The 12188-nt window shown below is 44.6% G+C and overlaps 1 long non-coding RNA gene across 1 annotated transcript; it reads right to left on the bottom strand.

Annotated features, from left to right (window-relative positions):
- Positions 1-191: 191 nt before the first annotated feature.
- On the bottom strand, positions 192-2234 carry LOC126596433 (uncharacterized). Its single transcript, XR_007613962.1, has 3 exons — positions 2019-2234; positions 1074-1132; positions 192-268 (listed from the first exon to the last, which is right to left on the bottom strand). It is a non-coding gene; the product is annotated as an uncharacterized LOC126596433 (long non-coding RNA).
- Between the last annotated feature and the right edge of the window lie 9954 nt (positions 2235-12188).

Genomic DNA, 12188 nt, shown 5'->3' with positions numbered 1-12188 from the left:
GGTATCTACGAAAATAAATAAAAATTAATATAATATCATCCATAAAAATAGTTCAAAGAAATTTCATCCTTCATCTTTGTATAAATTCATACTAGTATTGACACAATTTCATCCTTCACGTGAGAGTGACGTAACCATTTACACAGTTCGAAAGCTTTTAAAATACAATTACTAAAATGGAAACCCCCGAGGGTGAGTCCTACTTTTGTGAATTCTGTCAGAACGCCGTTGGGTTCCTCGTGGCCACCAAAACTCTGCTAACTTGAACCTGGAGGGGCGAAAAACAAAATTGAGTGGGTCAGTAAAACCAAAGCTTTTCAAAAACATTTCGCCAAAAATAATTCTAACCCCTCTCTGTAAAACCTATATACTTTTCCCAGAAAATAACATAATAGTATAAAAAAATCCTCATATCTCAAATCATCAATCTGTATCAAAATCCAGAAATCATGCCATGCCATAAAGTCAAAACAGAATATGGATGCATCAATATAACAGGTGACATAATGAATCAACCGGAGACCCTGCAGTTTGTCCTGTACGGTTAATTCTATAGCTCAATATCTCATCCAGCCGGAGTCACCACAGTGACCTATACGGCCCTACTCTGCACATCACTCAGAACTACGTAAGGTAGTCTGTACGATGAAAGGTGTAAAAATACGCTCTAGTGCTTCTTTCAACAATCATCAGCGCGCATAACTAAGGTCACCCACTAGTCGGAATCACATCTGGTGATCTATACGACTAGCATGTCGAAACCCTCACATGGTCTGTACGACATCCACCTTCTTGGATCCAAGGCGAGCGTGCGGTGTGGTGAATAATATAAGCACTAACACCTAAGGTGCAGGTTATGAGCTTTCAATGCAATTCACATAAATAAATCGTATGAATAATGTAAAAACTCACATGTGCGTCCACAGCGTCAATTCACATATATATGTATCAATTATTAATTCAAATATCTCATCAATTGCATGCATGGCATTTAAAAACATATTTTCATTAAAACTCAATTTCTGGGAAATTCAATAGCATATAGGTATAAATAGAAAATACTACCCACTCACCTGTAGTTCGCCCTACAACTCCCTAGCACAATATGCCAAGGCGTCATGACGATCGGCGCCTAAAACAATAATCAAATCCAACTTCAGAATTCATATCGATAGAATATATAACTTATATAAAATACGTCACTACGTAGTTCGATCCGGAAGATCTGCCACTCAAATTTTAAATCCATAACTTCTAGAGGTCCACAATATATCTCCAGGACAACATCCTAAAATTTCATTACCATCCAACGGTCGGATCTCCGTAAATTTCCAAAACAAAGTGACGGTTAACATTCTATTTTATGAACTTACAACTCCAATTCTGGAAGATCCGTAAATCGGATTCCCGATCCGTAAGTTCCTATAATCCTCAAATATTACGTATTACAACATATCAAAGTTTGGTGACGATCCGACGGTTGGATCGTAAATTCACATTTTCTCCTAACCACGAATCGTAACCAACTTAGGTTCAATTACTCAATTTACGTCCAACCATTATCAAAACTGAACCTAGAACCTTAAACACATGCTAAGAATGACATTGGCGGGCCATTGGCCACGCGCTGCCGCGGTGAATACTATATAAACGTTGTTTAAAGCATATAACCAATAATTCTCAATAACTTCTCATACGGTGCTCAATTTGGGTACATGAATATACCACAGTGACCTACTCGACGTCACGGATGTCGTGATATTTTTTGAAAAATTTTCTGAGGCCGCACGCGCCCCCACGCGCCAGGAAGGTCACGGGTTCACGCGCCCCCACGCGCGTCTCCTACCTTGGGCTTGCCGGACTGGTTTTTCCGGTGGCCGGAAAACTGGGGAATTTTCAAATGCTTCGTTCTCCTTCGTTTCTCAACCGTTTTCTTCGTATAATATATCAATTTGAAGCCCTCAACATGTAGAATCACAATAGACTAGTTTCAAGGTCCAAAATCCACTAGATTTTACCTGAGGAAGCACGATAATCCGGCCAATTTTGAAAAACTCCGATCTCGGTCCTCCGACGTCCAAATTCTACCAACGAAGTACCCCGAAGCTCGTGAGGATCTCCTTAAGCTCACTGTGAGCTTGAAATTCCCTGAAATGCAAGATTTTACGTGTGCATGAACAGTGCACATTTTCGGGGTTATGGTTTCACGATGATTCTGAGGGTTTTAAGTTCCAAAAATCACATATACTTGTGAACACGGAAAATTCCTGAAACGAAAGAGACAAGAACAACGTGCACAAACAAATATTTGTATTTGATGATTTTGGGTTACAATCTCTCTCTATTTTGATCCTCTGATTCGATCTCCGTAAGGTGTGTATTTGTGGATGTTTCGTTGATCCAAGGGCCGTCGAGGCTTGATATTGGATGAACGTTCTCCAAGGGTCGTGGACTTGATCTTGAAGGTGGATTTGAGCGGATCTTCAAAGGGGCTTTTGGGCTTGATCTTTGAAGAACAGTGACGAACGGATCTCCAAGGGCTTTTGGGCTTGATTTTTGAAGAACAGTGATGAACGGATCTTCAAGGGCTTTTGGGCTTGATCTTGATGAACGGTTGGATGTGTGGATTTGCCGACGTTTGTTGATCCAAAGGGCTGTTGGGGCTTGATCTTGGATGAACTGATGATGAACGATGGTGCTTTCTTCAAGGGCCGTCGGGGCTTGATCTTGAATTGGTGGATGGTTGATCCAAGGGCCGTCGGGGCTTGATCTTGGAAGAACGATGAACGAAGAACGAAGAACACTTTCTTCAAGGGCCGTCGGGGCTTGATCTTGAATTGGTGGATGATTGTTGATCCAAAGGGCCGTCGGGGCTTGATCTTGGAAGAACGATGAACGAAGAACGAAGAAGGCTTTCTTGATTCTTCGGGAACCTGGATGCTTGAGAGCTTCGGAGTTTCAGAGCTTCAGAGCTTCAAGGTGTAATATGAATTGGTTCCCCTCAAATGAATGAAATGGGTTTGTATTTATAGAATTTTCCAAGGCCTAATTTTGAATATAATATCCCAGATGAAATAAGTCGTTTCTGCCAGGTGTTGACACGTGTCCTATTTGATGACTTTTCCAACTCATTTCAATTTTCGTTGAGTCACACGCTACGTGTAAAATTTATGTAATACATGAGCGTTGACACTTTGCAACATTTATTTACCGAAATTTCGATGTCTACAAATGCCGCCACTTCAAGGCACGTCGTATACATGTGCTTGTCACGTGTAGGAGATGCGTTTTGAAGTCCCTTACTGTAGATGTCGATTCAAGGGCCGTTGAGGCTTGATCTTGAATTGGGCTTGAGATTTCTTCAAGGGCCGTTGAGGCTTGATCTTGAATTGTTGTTTGAAATTTCTTCAAGGGCCGTCGAGGCTTGATCTTGAAGGTTGAAATTGGGCCACAAGGAGCTTCATGTGGTAGATGATCTTTGGCTTTGGTAGTGGATGAATCGGCACGTATTTTGTTGCGCTTGTTGACTTTCTACAGCTTTGATCTTGAACTGGGTTGGAGGATTTTCTGGATTCCTCCAATTGTTGATTTTCCACAGCTTATTCTTGAACTAGGTTTTGATTCAAGGGTGGTAGAATCTTAATCTTGAATCAGACTTGTGATTTCCTCAAGGGCCGTCGAGGCTTGATCTTGAATTGTTGTTGGAAGCTTCTTCAAGGGCCGTTAAGGCTTGATTCTTGAAGGTTGAGTCGAACATATGACAAGCAGGCACGAGGTGAAGGTGACGACTTGTTTCTCTGTTCAATCTTTCTAATTCACACCTGAGCAGTTTGGTCAACGGTATGATTTTCAAGATTGACGAGCTCCTCTTCCAGTTGGTGACTTGATCTTTAAGGATTTGAATCAAGGGTGGTGAATCGACACGTGCAGCTCACAACGCCTAGTAAGCCGACCCAAGAATTTGAGGGTCAAAACGAATTCACCGTCCAGAATGATTGCCACCCTGATGATATGAGATACTTTTGATTTTGAAGAAGTAGCGGCTGAATCGGCACGTGCTTTGTTGTGCTTGTCTCCACATGCTTCAATGTATTATTTTTTTTTCTTGCTTTATCTGTTCCTCAGGTAGATGTGGCATCTTCTCGAGTTCTTCATCTCAGACTCTTTCTGCTGAGTTGACTGTGCATGCTGCATTCTTCTTTGCTTGTTTCTTCAGGCAGATGTGGCATCTTCTCGAGTTCTTCATCTCAGACTCTTTCTGCTGAGTTGACTGTGCATGCTGCATTCTTCTCTGCTTGTTTCTTCAGGCAGATGTGGCAGCTTCTCGAGTTCTTCAGCTCGGACTCCTTCTGCTGAGTTGACTGTGCATGCTGCATTCTTCTCTGCTTGTTTCTTCAGGCAGATGTGGCAGCTTCTCGAGTTCCTCAGTTCGGATTCCTTCTGCTGAGTTGACTGTGCAGACCGCATCCTTCTCTGCTTGTTCCTTCTGCACCTTGTCTCCACATGCTGCAAGGTATCATTTTCACTTGCCTTATCTGTTCTCCAGGCAAATGTGGCAGCTTCTTTGAAAGTACAGCAGCAGTGGAAGACGAGTACTCGAGAGCAATGCTAGGTAGGCAATCAGGGAAGGGCTCCAAGCAGTCGGTTCCTTACCCGAGTTTGAGTGGAGGTTCCGGCATATTGTTTTCTTTATCCTTGTCTTTGTAGGTAGGAACAAGGACAAAGGAAAGGACAGGGAAAAAACATGATATGAGATACTCTTGCTTTCTACCCTGGTGATATGAGATACTTTTGCTTTGGAGTCATTGGCTTGCAGAGGTACCCCAAGGAATAAGGAACATTGAATGACTCAAGAGGCTTCGTTGGGAAAGCATTTTTGGAGATGAAGAAAGGCTCTGTATGTTTGCCTTGCTATGGAAGGCGAAGGTAGACAATTATAGGAAGTTCTTTGATACCTGTAGAGGTATTATTCTTTCACTCGTGTCGGCAACCAATGCGTGATTGATCTATATGGCTTCATGTGCTTTCTTCTTTATCAGAAATCTTCAACAAATTGTCCGTAATTTCCGCCAAGCTGAGTGTGCATGTGACAGGTGTTGACGCGGCTGAAAAAGACTGGCGCCTTTTCGATAACTGGGATCGGCGCTTCGACAAATTACCCGTGATTTCCGCAAAGCTGAGTTTGCGTGTGATGGGTGCTGACGTGGCTGGAAAAGCAAGATACTTCTCCGATTTCTGAGCTTGCCTCTTCGATTTTTGAATGGCCTCTTCGAATTCTGAGCTCGCCTCTTCGATCTCTGAAATCCCGTCGAGTGCTGATTTTTTATAGAGGCACGCTGTTCGTTTCAAAGCATACTTGAATTTTACTTGTGAAAACTCCCTTCTTGCACTTCTAAGATCTTGATTCGTCCGACCTCTTCTTTCTTCAACACTTTGAAAATGTCAGGACCCTCCGATCGTCGTTTTGACTTGAATCTTGGTGAAGAGGCAGTCCCGTCTTCTCCAAACAACATATGGCGCCCATCCTTCATATCCCCTACTGGTCCTCTTACCGTTGGAGATTCGATGGTGAAGAATGATATGATCGCTGCGGTGGTGGCCCGAAACCTTGTCACTCCCAGAGATAACAGACTACTTTCCAAACGGTCTGATGAGTTGGCTGTTAAGGATTCTCTGGCTCTCAATGTGCAGTGTGCATGTTCTGTGTCTAATATGGCCCAACGCCTATTTGCTCGAACCCGTCAAGTTGAATCATTGGCGGCGGAAATGATGAGTCTCAAACAGGAGATTAGAGGGCTCAAGCAGGAGAATAAACAGTTGCATAAGCTCGCACATAGCTATGCGACAAACATGAAGAGGAAGATTGACCAGATGCAAGAATCTGATGGTCAGATTTTACTTGATCATCAGAGGTTTGTGGGTTTGTTCCAGCAGCATTTGCCTTCGTCTTCTGGGGCTGTACCGCGTAATGAAGCTCCTCATGATCAACCTCCGGCTCCTCTTCTTCCTGGAGTTCCACCGAGTGGTGTGACTTCAAACAGTCAACCTCCGACGTCTCTCTTTCCTAGAGCTCCACCGAGTACTGAGACACCACCTGAGCAATAAAGACTCCCTCCCGTTTGTTTGCACATTTGTAAAAATTTTTTTTTTTTTGGGTATGTAGAATGCAATTTTATGTAAAATTTCCAGAAAAAATAAATAAAATGGACTTTTATTTCTCTTAATGTTTTTTTTTTCTGTATATATATATATATATATTATACACACACATATATATATACACACATACATGTATACATACATACATATATATATATATATTTTTTTTTTTTTTTTTTCACATGGAGTGATCCACCATCCCAAAACCCATTTTCCCTTTGTTTTTTTTTGCATGGTGCTAGCCACCAAGAATCCACCTTCTTTTTTTCTTTTTTTTTTAAATTTAATTTTATTTTATTTTATTTTATTTTATTTTTTTTTCGTCTGCTTTCACATGGTGCTTGATCCACCATTCCCCTTTTTTCACGTGGTGCCAGATGCACCACCACCTTCTTTTTTCTTTTTTTTCTTTTTTTTTATTTTTTTTATTTTTTATATTATATTTTATTATTTTTTTTCTGTATAAATTTGGGCGATGGGTAGAGGAACTTGCAGGGAGCAGAGCAAGGAGGACGGAGAAGATGGTGCTTCGAGCTTCACGACCGGCTAGTCGTTTGACGGCGGTCGTTGAAGTCGTTGGCAGCTGCGAGGCAAGAGACGGAAGAGGTCTTTGGGTGTGTATTGATAAACTTCAGTTTTGTCAATCTCATTCAAAGGCGGCGGCCATGGCGGAGGTGCAGAGGAAGACGCTCCACCACTACCGTTACTGAGCACAACCACTGAGCACAGCCATTGCACTGCCTGCCGAGCACAGTCATTACACACCCGTTGCACTGCCACTGAGCACAGGTACAGAGCACAGCCAATAGACTTCGCCTCGTCAATTCTTACTGAGCCCATGCCGACATCATGCACGCCATTCCTCCGACAGCCACTCCGCGATCACTCTCAGCGTCATTTTCTTGAGCTTGTTCATAGTGGTGATCTCTAAGATTTGGCAAAAACGGACTTGATGGGAGTAGAACTTGTACTGGCTGCCACCACTGCAAAACCCATCGTTGTACTGCTCGAATCTTCGATTAGCAAGCACATGAAGCTCGAGCCCCTTCGGTCGCCAGCTCCGCGATGCCTTCAAATCTTGACGAAGACTTTATCGGGTTCGTCTCCATCTCGAAGCTTTGGTACAATCCTCCACTGCTCATTTGGTCATCTTCATCAGTGGTATCATCGTTCTACGCTTAGGTAAAAGATGGAGCACGATATGGGTAGGTGTGGAGGACAGAGAGCTAGAGCGGATCATCCTTGCTGGGCAGAATCAGATCCGACCTCCTCAAGTCAAAATCTCTGTGACACAGATGCAATCATTTACAACAACAGAAATGAATCAGTTCTCCTGAGTCCAGATCTTCACCGTCATTGCTTGCACAAATCCTGGAAGCGTCATCTCCAAGCTTACTGTATTCAAAATCACCATTGCACTCTCTCTCTGGACTTTCATCAAACACCTGCTTCCCCTGAGCATAATCCATCAAGTTCTTGAACAGAGACGAAATGGGGTCCTCCACATCCGGTTCCAGCTCCAACAGCCCAACCTTGATTGATTTCCATTTTTTATCTTCAAATATCTGGCAACACACAACCATTACAAACAAGAGTACTATAAATTATCGACAGTTTCGATATCTGGTACATCACTGCTGCAGAGAGCATAGGCAATCCAACGGCATGACTCGCATTCACAAATATGCTAATGAAGCATCGAGGGTCAGCAGTTAACATGAACTGATTATGTAGGTGGTGATTGGAGCAATTGATGAACGAGATCGGTGTTTCCTGCCTTATCTTCACTGTAAAAACTGGCTGTTGAGCGCCAGGTTGTTGTACCGGCTGAGAATATATGTACTCATCAGCCCTCTGCTTTGCGAGTGCCACCTGTTGAGCACTACCACAAAACTGAACTTGCCTATGCTTTTGCTCACCTTTTTCGCCATAAACCTTGATCATTGCTCCAGACTCATTTCTGATCCTTGAAATGTTGGAACCGTTTCTACCAATCAACCCACCAACTAGTGTTTCCGATATCACCATCTCGAAAGTTATATATTCAGCTGCAAGATTGGTTGTCCTGAAGCTGGGTCCATGTATGGTTGAACTTGAGGTGGTCGCCTTGTTGTGTAGTTATAGGCTGGGTTAATAGAAATCACTTGTCGGGGCGGGTTTTGCTTAGCCCAGGATCATGATCTAAGAGTACCTGGATAATGGCATGGTGTCTTTGACTTGCAGCAGCATGCAAGGGGTCGAACCCGGACCTGTTCTTCTTCGTAAAGGTCTCTTTGTTCGAATACTTCAACAGCTCCTTAACCACATCAAGGTGCCCTTTATCAGCCGCCGTGAACAAAGCCGTCTCTCCCAGCTCATTCACCTCATTCACCACCGCCGCCCGGACCTCAGCTACCTCCGTATCAAACTCCGTACCGCTTACGGTCCCCACCATCTGCGAATCGATATCGTCGAGAATCTTCTTTACGGCGGCTAGATCCGCGCGCTGAGCCGCCAAGTGAAGCTCCGTGTCGTTGTGCCGCCCCGTCACCTGCTTCACGTACTTCTTCTTCCCCGCCTGGTCAATCCGCTTTCCTGAGTTGGAAAGCACCAAAGCCGGCGCTGACGCCGTGGAAGACGGTGATGGCTCGGCCAGAGGGTTTTGGCTCGGTTGTGCAGTCATCAGACCCTTCCCTAAATCCGCATCACCTCCTTGCTCAATTGGGGACGCCATGAGAGAGAGAAAGAGAGAGTCTGAAGGCTGCTGGGTTGCAGAGGAGGAAAATTGGGGAAGAAGAAGAAGATGGATGCGGAGGTGGCGGCGTCAGTGGGGAGAATGACGGCGAGTGGAGAGAAACTTCTTAATCTGAGGGTACTGAGAGGATCTGACAGAGCCTAGGAGCGTGAGGCTCGTCCGTGGAGGATAGGGCCGGGAGTTGTTGGGAAAGACGAGATCGTTCTCTTCAGAAGCGAGAGATTCTCCGAGAATGACAGCGTTCGGGTGGAAAATGTTTCCAGCGCCGGAAGGCATTGTGGCCATCGACTCCACATGCCGCAGGTGATCGCCTGTCGTAATCAAATTTGGATTATTACGAGGCTTCTTGTTGTTGTTGTTAGCAGCATGATGATCGGCATGATCAGGCGTTGATGATCCCATGTCCCAACCGCAGGATTTAAATCTGGGCGATGCCCACAACGAAGTCCTCCTTTTTCCTCCTCTTCGTCAAAGAGAAGAAGACGACTCGGCGAATTGGAATTGGAGTCTGGAATTGACTTTCTTCTTCCGTGGAGAGCGGAAAGGGAATATATGGCCAACGGAGGAGTGTGATGATGATTCTGATTGTATTGAGATTAACGCTCTGGAGGAAATCGGGGAGCCGTCGGGTTTGGTGAATCCGGACCCCGACCTCACCGCCTTCGTCGCTCTCTGTGCTTTGGAGGGAAGCCTGGGCTTGGAGGCTGTCACGTGGGCCTGGATAGCTTCCTTTTGAGTTTGGATGACCTCCTTTTAATGGGCTAGCTGGATAGAGGTCATATATACATATATATATATATATATGTATGTATGTATATAAAAGGAATCTGTATTTATTTATTTTTTTTTTATTTTTTTTATTTTTTAATACATAAAACATATGTATTTTATTTTATTTATTTATTTTTTTTCTGTAATAAAATTGACTCTATTTAATAAAACATTTTTTTTTAATATTTTTTTTTGATGTGACTGAACTTGAAATTGAATATTCAAGCTGCCTACGTACCCTTCCAAAGAAAGAGATCAAGTCAAAACGTAGTTCAAATACATACATATATATTTTTTGGTATTTTCTTTTTTGTGCCGTTTGCAGTTTTAGCTCATGCAGGCAAGGAGTGTTGGTGTCGTTTGCAGTTTCAACTCGTGCAGACAAGGAGCGTTGGTATTGCCTTTTATGCTTGTGCAGACCAGGAGCGTTGTGCCATGCAGTTTAGGCTCGTGTAGGCGAGGAGCCTTGTGTCTTGCAGTTTAGGCTCTTACAGACAAGGAGCTTTGGTGTTGCCTTTTATGCTCGTGCAAACCAGGAGCGTTGGTGTTGCCTTTTATGCTCGTGCAGACCAGGAGCGTTGGTTCGTGCAGTTTAGGCTCGTGCGAACAAGGAGTTTTGGTTCATGCAGTTTAGGCTCATGCGAACAAGGAGCATTGGTTCGTCAAGCGATCTGAGAGAGTCGTTCCTCGCAATCTTCATAACAAGGAGCCTTGACCGAGTGATTGAAGAAGTCTTCAGGAAAGAAATCGCGCATCGTGATGGGAATGGACGATCTATGTGTCGAAATTTCATCATCTTCAACACGTTCATGTTGCTTTGAAGGTTGACAAGAGCTGTTTTGCCCCCTTTCCGATTGGCGGACTTGTGGAGGAGACGTATGCTTCTTGTGCAATTTCTTAGGAGTGACTTGAGTCCATCCTTCAATTTTGCTTGTCTTGGAGGATGCCCCCAGCGGTTGAGGTGAAAACTTCGAGTCGGAAGAGCCAGAAGCGAAGGTGGTATAGTTTGTGTTCACCACATCGTCAAGATCTAGCTCGATGATTCCTTTCTAAGCCAGCTTCATGATGAGATCTTTCAGCACAAAACATTTTTCTGTCGGATGACTGATGAAGCGGTGGAATTTACAGTACCTTGGACTGTCAGTGCGATTCATTTCTTCTGGCCGTTTGCATTCAGGCAAACTAATCACCTTCTTTTCCAGCAAGTCTTCTAACATGGCAACCACATCAGAGTCGGGGAATGGATAAGTTTTCTCCTCAAGCTCCTTCAAAGTGCGTCTACGCATCTCTTGATCACGAAAGCCTTCGGCTTGAATCGCCTTGCCTCGTGTAGGGATTTTGACGGGAGCTGTGTTGACTGTCATTGCTTCTTTGGTGGATTTCCACGCAGTCTTCTCCAACTTTGGCCCAAGAACTTTGTCGTTCTTGTAGTCGGTGATCGGTTCTTTCTTCCCATGATGGGCGATGCTCAACTCCATGTTATGGGCACGGGTGGCTAGCTCTTCGAAGGTCCGTGGTTTGATGCCTTGAAGGATGTATTGCAAACCCCATTGCATGCCTTGGATGCACATCTCGATTGAAGAGGTTTCCGAGAGCCTGTCTTTACAGTCGAGGCTTAAAGTGTGCCACCTGTTGATGTAGTCAATGACTGGCTCGTCCTTCCACTGCTTTGTGCTCGTTAGCTCTAGCATGCTCACAGTGCGGCGGGTGCTGTAGAAGCGGTTGAGGAATTCCCTTTCCAACGGTTCCCAGCTGTTGATGGACTCAGGCTCTAGGTCCGTGTACCACTCAAAGGTGTTTCCTTTCAGCGAGCGCACAAACTGCTTGGCGAGGTAATCTCCCTCCGTCCCCGCGTTGTTGCAAGTTTCGACGAAATGTGCAACGTGCTGCTTTGGGTTTCCTTTTCCATCAAATTGCATGAACTTTGGTGGTTGATATCCCCTCGACATCTTTAGGGCATCAATCTTCTTGGAATAGGGCTTCTAGTAGAACAAGGAGGTATGTGAGCTCCCTTCGTACTGTGCCTTGATGGTGTTGGTGATCATCTCATGCAGCTGCTGGATAGAAAGATATCCCATGAGTGCCGCTGCTTGGTCTGGCTTCGGCTTCCCATCGATTTTCTTCACCGGGGGTTCTTCGTCTCCGCCAGCTCCTCCCTTTAGTGGATCATCCTCTGGGTCGGGTTTATCGCCGTCCTGCACCTCTAGTCGGTTGACTAGTGCTGCAATTTGCAAGTCTTTTTCTTCCACAGTTAGGGTTAGCCTTGCGATTGCTTCATTCATTTGAGCCAGTTGCTCATCGATTGAAGTTGCTCCAATGGTCATGACTTGCATGGCTGAATTGTCGCTTGAATCGGCATCGGAGAGCATGGATTCGGAGTATTTCCTTGGGCTTTCCCCCCTTGGTGCCCTTAGTGAGGCTAAGGTGATCAAAGGCTCGTGCCTTGGGTGCTTTTGTTCCCTTGGCAGAGTTGATGCAGAGGTGAAAGAGGCGGCAGAAGTAGCTCTTGCCATGCTTCGAGTCG

Source organism: Malus sylvestris, chromosome 13 (genome assembly GCF_916048215.2).
Source record: "Malus sylvestris chromosome 13, drMalSylv7.2, whole genome shotgun sequence".
Lineage (NCBI taxonomy): Eukaryota > Viridiplantae > Streptophyta > Magnoliopsida > Rosales > Rosaceae > Malus > Malus sylvestris.
The sequence above is the reverse complement of the archived record's forward strand: the minus strand, read 5'-3'. Positions and strand labels throughout refer to the sequence as shown.